Raw genomic sequence first — 7,690 nt, forward strand, 5'->3', positions numbered from 1 at the left:
TCTCAGTAATTATGGTTGTGCACATTGAATGTTATTTAGTTACTCTGGCAGAGATGTTCATGGGTCAGCTCTACATAGACATAACTATGTTAACTCATAATGAATGTTAACTCGTGAATTGCTGAGTCGTGTAAACATCCTTTATTTAACAGCTATCTAAAATGTGTAAAGTATCAATGATTACAAAAATAAAAGTGAGATAAAGCCTCATCCTTTAAAAGTTTATCACTAATTTTAAATAAAACTCAACACAAGAGAGACTCTACCTATTGTGGTCATTCAGTCATTAACTTTGCCAAGAATAGTAGCTATAATATAGCAATAATAATAGCTAATGTGTATTAAACGACACTGAGCCTGCTGTTATATTACATTATCTCACTCAATGCTTAGAATAACATTTTGAAATAGAAATTGTTAGTCTCAGTTTTAAGTGAGGAAAACAAATGGAATTCGCTCCACTTGATCATTTTTTCTCCATCTTGGGGCTTGAGAAAGACCTTTGGGGAAACTGAGCAATCCTTACATTTTACAATGAGGAATCGGACTCAACAGGGATAAGCTGTGATTTCAAGATCTCAGTCTTTTTTCTGAGACAGTCACAGAAATCCTTGCTCTAAAGTAGACAGTAATAAAATCAGGAGGAAATAAGCTTCTGGGTCTTTATTTTGTTCTGTCTTCTAGAACAAGAACTAGAGAGTCTCTAGTCTCTGCAGGAGGTTGCATGGCCTTAGAAATGGCTCTAGGACAAACCTTGTTGAGTCAGAAGCTTAGACCGTGGGGATTCAGCTCTCTATGGGCCAAGCTCAAAGCATGTGATGTGGAGACAAACCGACATGCTCTGATTTGAGGCCCACCACCTCCTCGCAAAGTGACTTTCAGCAATTTATATGACTTCCCTAAATTTCAGATTCTCATCTGTTTTAAAAGCGTTGTTATGCTGGAGAGAGGAAAATGTAAACAAATAGTAAATATTTAAAAAAAGAAAAGAAAAAAACTGATAATCCTTCCAGTTTTAGAGAGCCCTTGCAATAGAAATTTCCAATATATACCTATTAGGGCTTCTGAAAAATCTGCAGGGATGCTGGGGATTCTCTCATAGTACCCTTCCATAGCTACAGCAGAAAATTGACCAATTTGAAGACTTCATGTGCTTCTTAACTGGAGACCTAGAGGTAAATTTTTTTTCACTTTATATAGGCCTATTCTGTGTGTATATGAACCTATTTCTGGGCATAGAAAATACTGTAATTACCATGTTTAACAATCTTGAAAGCACAAACCAAGTATATTCTTTGCCGTTTAGTGGTCTCTATCAACCTTAAAATGTACACAAAATAACTTTATAAATAGCTCTCCTGCTTAAGTGTGCTAAGGGAATCTTGTGAAATATGTGGTTTTCTGGGTATAGAGCTGGGATAGGCAGGGCCAAGAAATCTGCATGAATCAGCCTGGCTCCCCCCCCCCCCAAACTTGGTCTAAGGTTTATGATCTCAGAACTTTGAGAAAAACTATCCAAAGAGCTGCTTGCTCACCTCTTCTTTCTTCATGCTCTGTAGGAAAAATCCAACAAATGCATACTCATTCAGCAGTAGCAACAGAAGAGCAACAGTTGCTCTGGAATTATGATGGATTTCTCCTTGTGCCCTACATGCGGTAAGACACATAGAAACTCCACTGCTTTCAGAGGGTCTGAGGCCTTCAGGTTATTTCCATTTGGTCCATCTATATTATGTTCTATAAAAACACCAAGATTCACAAATAAGTTAGAAATGGGAAGAAGAATGGACTGATTCTCCTCACCAACTCTGATCACTAGGCTGCAACTGATTGAGCTCTCTAAGCAACAAGCAATTCATTCTTTGGCATGGTCAAGAGGGAGAAAAAGGGGAAAAGGAATGGGTGAAGGGAGTTTATAATCAAAGGTCTATACCCATTTAAATGTGGGTTAAAAATAACACTGTCCCAAGAGAACTGAGGCTGGCTTTTCCCACCACACATCTAAAGATTCATATCAGGATCTAAACAAGGTGGCTTAATTAGAAACTCCTGGACTGTGAGTTTCACACACTCATGGGTGGGCCACTGCCACTGTATTATCTGGGCTTCAGCAAAATGAGATAATAGCTGTCATCCCAAAACATTTGGGTCAAAAAGGGGGAAAACAACTATCTGGTGCCTTAAAATAAAATCAAACGCTGCTTTTCAGCACATCACTATTGTTTTTTGAGTTTAAATATTAAGGACCACATTTTGTTAATGATTAAGACAACAGTGAGTGGTTTAGGGGGCTTGGTGAACATTTAAACCTGTCTTACTTCAGGCACTGTGCTGAAGGAACACAATGCCTAGTGCTTCAAACGGACATTAGGTAACTATTTACTGGAGTTTTAATTTTGTGTTATTATTAATTAATGTAATTTTGATTCTGTTGGGAGCTGGGGGTAGATGGTCAGCATTCCTTTCTGAGTAGTGGTATTGCCTTGTCCCATATAATCAGAGGTTCTAGAGCAAGTGTGCTCAGGAAGGATTTAAAATGAAAGAACAGAGACATTACGTAACATTTCAATAAAATCATTAAATCACTTTCAGATTGAAAGAGGGGCATTGGAATTATCTGACCTAATCCTTTCATTCTGTAGGTGAGAGAACAGAGGACCAAAGGAATAAGAGGACTTGTCCACAAGTCATATAGCTTTGTGGTTGGCTGCATTGCTGAGCTGAGGATCTCACACACCTATCTTGGGAGATATATGGCAGGATGAAGCAGCTTTCTCTCACATTGCTTCTCTGATCTCTTGCACTTCCTACCCTTTGTATTCTGGGATCCATCCTGGAAGTGGCTGCTGCTTTCTAAATACTGGAGGCGTGTCAATGTGAAGTTTTTACAGGTGAGCTACTCCAGGTCGATATCTGTTTAAGTAAAGACCTAAATGCTTTGCTGAAACAGTGAAGCAGAGTGTCTGTTCTAGGGAAAGAAATCCAGAACAGGAAACACTCTTTCCTCCAGCACTCCCCAGGCAATGTGGAGCTCAGGTCTTCTACCCTCAGCCCTGCCAGGCAGCTTTAGAACAGGACTCCCCAGCAGGACAGAGGCTGTGATTTACTTCTGAGCTCCTTGTTCATAAAATAGAGAGAAAAGATGCTGCTGCTATCTCTGTCACTACTGTATCAGGAGCGCTCCGTGAAACAGTCTTATTTTGAAAGGTTTAAGGCCACATATCCCAGCTTCCTGCTAGCATGATTACTAGCAGGAGTAGGAGAGGACCAAATGCTGGCCTCCTGGTGTCCCTTCCTCTTTTAAAAATAGGCCAGGGGACCCTCCCTGGTGGTGCAGGGTGTTAAAGCATAGCACAATAAAGCTATCTACAGCCACTGCAGCACAAGTTCGATCCCTGACCAGGGAGCTGACTGCATGACACTGCAGACCTCTTCTGTCTTACCTGCTGCTTCCCTTAGCAGTGCATTTCAGTCTGTCTGCCTGTTCTTCTCCCCACTCTGTCTCTGGTGCACCCTATCACTGCCCCCCACCCCCACACACCTCTGGCCTGTATCCCATTTCTTGTATGCATAAATAAATAAATCTTTAAACAAGCAAACAGAAACTGACCAGGTACCTTTTCTTTTTCTCTGTGGCCAAAAAGGTTGATGCTGCTGTGGTTATTACCTCCTCAGAAGGAGTTATTCCTAGGTGCACTACAAACAAAGAAACAAACAAAAAACCCAACAAAGATAACAAAAATAACTAAAATGGTAGTTCTTAAGTGGGTTTCTCAGTTATAAACAGACTTTTCTAACTGTAAAACATGGTGACCCCAGTCTGTCTCCTAGCTCAAAAAGGCTAGGGGGAAAATTAACCTGTTTATTGAGGTTGCTTTCTGAGGGCCAGGGCCAAGACTTTCCACAGGAAGCGTTTTAAAACTGTTTTGCAAAGAAGGTCACCTTCTAGTAGCCAGAGAGGTGCCTCTTTGGGGCACACAGCCTGTTTCTCAGTGTTTGGAAATCCTTGAACAGTTTATGGAAGGCCACCCTTTCAACCAATCCAACAACTCCTTTCTCCATAACCTGATTTTAGAGGTGTTTCATTATCTCTAATTACTCGGGGTAAATGGTGATTACTCAGTGTTTTAATCATCAGTTTGGGCAGCAGTTACTCTAAACTCAGGGAAGCCCAGACTCTCATGGGTATTTTTGGAAGGTATGGCGACTAGTCGGTGCATGCTTTCTAGTACCTTTGCACGTGGTCCCCAGGTGAGCCCTGGCCTCTTCCCGGAGCTGGAGGCAGTGGCGTCCCAGCCAGGGCGGCAGCTGCGGACTCGGGCGCTGCCCAGGCTTCCGGGACCCGGGCCTGCAAGGCCAGGCCCCGCGGCTGGAGGGGAGGATGTGGGCGGGGCTCCCATCCCAGAAAGGGAGGCGAGCAAAGGAGGAGGGAAGAGGGGAGGGGTTGACGGGGAAGAGGAGGTGGAAGGAAAGAAAGAAAGAGAGAAGGAAAGAGAAGGAAGAAGATGCCAGAGGGTAGAGGAGGAGGGAGGGAGGGCGGGAAAGAGAGCAGAGTCCAACCCTGAAGGTGAGTCTGCAACCGAGGCGAGGGACAGGACTCCCAGACGCCGCTGCTGCTCCGGGCTGAGTATCTCGCCTCTCTCCCTGATGGGATTCCCGTCGGCGCCGCGTCGAGCCTGCAGCGCCCCAGTCCATAACCCTCGCCCAGATTCGCTGCAGCGGTTCGGAGGTCCCCAGGAGCTGCTGCTGGCGAGCCCGCAACTACAGGGACCTATGGTGAGCAAGGTTACCTGGTGAGGGGTACCGGTTAGAGAGGGCTGGGGAGCATCATTGGGGGAAGAAATCTGTGTGTGGTGGAATTCAAGTTGTGGTCAAGGCAAAAGGTGGCATTTCTCTATGTCCCCCCCCCCCCCATTGGTGGTGTAGAGTAAGGATAATCGCGCTGAAAGGCACACCATTTTTGCTACTGCCTCTGTAGACCCAGGTCACTTTCTCTGTCCAGCGGCACTGGGCGATTTCAACCTTTGGTAGGTTCGGGTCTGGAGAAGAGGTAAGAGGAGATGCCCTCGGACTGGAATCTGGAGCTCAACACATTGTGTGTGTGTGTGGGGGGGGGATATGGGGTGGGGGGACTGGTGTTTGCGATTCTCTGACGGGAAGGGCTAGGAGAGAAAGGAGAGAGCTGGCTCTGTGGGGGAGGGGGGTGCTGAAGGATGTCGAGGCGAGGCGAGAACACCTAACCTGGACCGGTGATCGGTAGCAAGCACAGTTCTGTTTTCCCCCTGTGTGTGTGTGTGTGTGTGTGTGTGTGTGTGTGTAGGGGGGGAGGGGGGAGGTGCGCGGGGAGGTCTGCGTAGAGGGGAGTGTCGCCTGACCTGGACACGAGAGCTTGCGAATTACCGCTGCACTAAGGAGCCTCCTCCATGAGCGATTTTTGTGGACGTGCGGCTTCCAGACAGCCTCCGTTTATATCATTTGATAGTGTGGGATCTGGAGAGACGATGGCTGGGGTGCCAGACGAGCTAGGGAAAGGTCTAACTGCTGTGCGTGTTACGTCCTACCGGGAGTCTCTGGCCAGAAGCACTGCGGACGCGCGGCTCCCCCTGGCCCTAGCGGCGCTGAGCCGACGGCAAGGGTGTTGGGATTCCTGGGTCCATCTATGCAGACCCCCTCCCCTCGGGAGTTGGGCCAGTGGTCTCTGAGGGCTTCTGGCAACTGCTTAGGCGGATGACTGTCGAGCATCGCGGTTTGTGGGCCCAAGTCTTTGGGCTTTGTGAAGAGTTAAAACTCCAAAAGAAGTATACTTGGTAAACTGAGGCTACCTGTGAATAAACGTGCATGTTGGGAGAATATTTGGAAAGGGGGTGGGGGAAGACAACTGCTGAGAGTTGCAACCCCCAATCCCCCTCAAAAATAAAAAACAAGAAACAATTTTAAAGCCGAAAGTTCTTGCCCACTTTTTGATTTTATAAGTAAAAAACTGGCTGGGAAAAACGTAGTAGAGTTTTTCTTGAATCCGAAATTGAAAAAACCCGCTCTCCCCAGGTCCTCTGGGTTTCCGCGTAGCGCGCCTTCCCGCCGCCACCCTGGGAGATTTCTAGGGTAGAGGATTGTCTGCGGAATCTGGGCCCCTGCCCCTTCCACTGTCCCTTCGCACTGCGGGGACCAGCCCTTCTCTGTCTGCTTTTCCCATTTCTGGAACTCCTCCCATGGAGGTTTTTTTTTTTTTTTAAAGGGTTTTAGACATCTTAAAAAACAAAACAAGAACACCCCAAGCCCTGTGCTATACCAGCCCTTTTGCAGTCAGCCCCCGCGGTGGCGCGGGAGCTGGAAAACCTAAATTTAGCCGCTCAAAAAAGCCGCGCAGCTCTCCCCCGACGCAGGCGGTCGCTCAGGGGCGCCCGCGGCCTCCGCACCCCGGCCCGCAGTGTCGGGCGGCGCCGGCCACCGCGGCGGGGAGGGAGGGCTAAGTGGGCAAACTGGGGTTCTTCCAAAGCTCCCCGCGAAGTGCAGTGGACTAAGCGAGCCCTCCATCTCCGCCACGACCCAAGGCACGAACTGCGAACAGCCCTGGAAAGAACGCTGGGTGCTGTGGGTCTTGGAGGTGACGTGGGGCTCGGGACCCGGGGGCGGACCAGGGCTGACGCGGGGTTGAGCGGGTTGTTTTCCAACAATCCCGGTGCGGAGCCACCCATGCGTGCAGCATCTTCGGCTGGGACACCCCTATGATTCCTTGAGCTGTGTGTTGGTAAAAATTTGTAAAAAAAAAAAAAAAAAAAAAAAGTATTTGCTGTGTCTTTACAGCTGGTGCAATGGAGGAAGGGGGTGAGGGAAGGAAGTGGCGTGGGGAAGGAGTGGGGGTTCAAAAAATAAGACGGACGAGCAGGAGGTGGGGAGACTGGACAGAGAGATAGAGACCCAGACACACTGAAGTTGAGTGCCGGCGAAAGCTGTTCTTGGGCTTCTTGGCTGCTGGGAACGTGAAGGATTTCCTTGCTGCGCCGGGTCTGGAGTTGTAAAACCCTGGCGACATTAAGACCTGAAAAAATGTGATGCGCCCTTTCCCCGGCGACGCCTCTTTTTGAGTCCGCCCTTCTGCCTGGAACGGCCCCGCCGACCGGTTTCTTTGGGGATTTGCTTTGCCGGGAGAGGACGCGGTAATCTACGCGGTGCGGAGATTTCCCCGGTAATGGAACCGGAGAAAACAGTCTAGCAGCGGTTCCCTCTCCACTTTCCCACACCGATCGCCGCCTAACCACTTCGCTCTCTGGCGGGGCCCGCGACAGGGTCGGCAGTTTTCGGCAGGGAGCTAGGGCGGCTGCCCAGTTCATCTGAGCACTCGCAGGCGTTCACCAAAGGGTGACTAGTGTCCCTGGGAGAAAACTGGCCCGGCGCAGACCTCGGGGAGGAGGGGCAGGGTGCGCGCGCGTGCACGCGGGTCCCTAAGCGCTTTCCTTTTCAAGTGCCCCGTGGTGGTGAGGTTCTAAGCTGCTGAGATGTCTCCGCTGGGTCGCACTCGATCCTGATGGGCGCTGAAAGTCCTTACGGGGCGCCCCACAACCCCGGGCGGCCTCAGATCACAGGCGCGAGAGGCCGGCCCGAGCGCCGCAGGTAGAGGCGAGGTCCGCGTCCACGGAGCGCACCGCGCCGGGGGACCCGCGGAGCACCCGGAGCGCCGCCGGGAGCGCCT

General features: G+C 49.1%; 1 protein-coding gene across 1 annotated transcript in view; it reads left to right on the top strand.

Annotated features, from left to right (window-relative positions):
• Window positions 1-4,490: 4,490 nt before the first annotated feature.
• The window catches only part of BMP4 (bone morphogenetic protein 4), a 7,122-nt gene continuing 3,922 nt past the window's right edge, over window positions 4,491-7,690 (top strand). The window contains exon 1 of the mRNA XM_004681862.1: window positions 4,491-4,776. The gene's annotated coding sequence lies outside the window, so the exon portion shown is untranslated. The remainder of the gene's footprint in view (window positions 4,777-7,690) is intronic.

This window comes from Condylura cristata, unplaced genomic scaffold (genome assembly GCF_000260355.1).
Source record: "Condylura cristata isolate star-nosed mole 26May11 unplaced genomic scaffold, ConCri1.0 scaffold00013, whole genome shotgun sequence".
Taxonomy (NCBI): domain Eukaryota; kingdom Metazoa; phylum Chordata; class Mammalia; order Eulipotyphla; family Talpidae; genus Condylura; species Condylura cristata.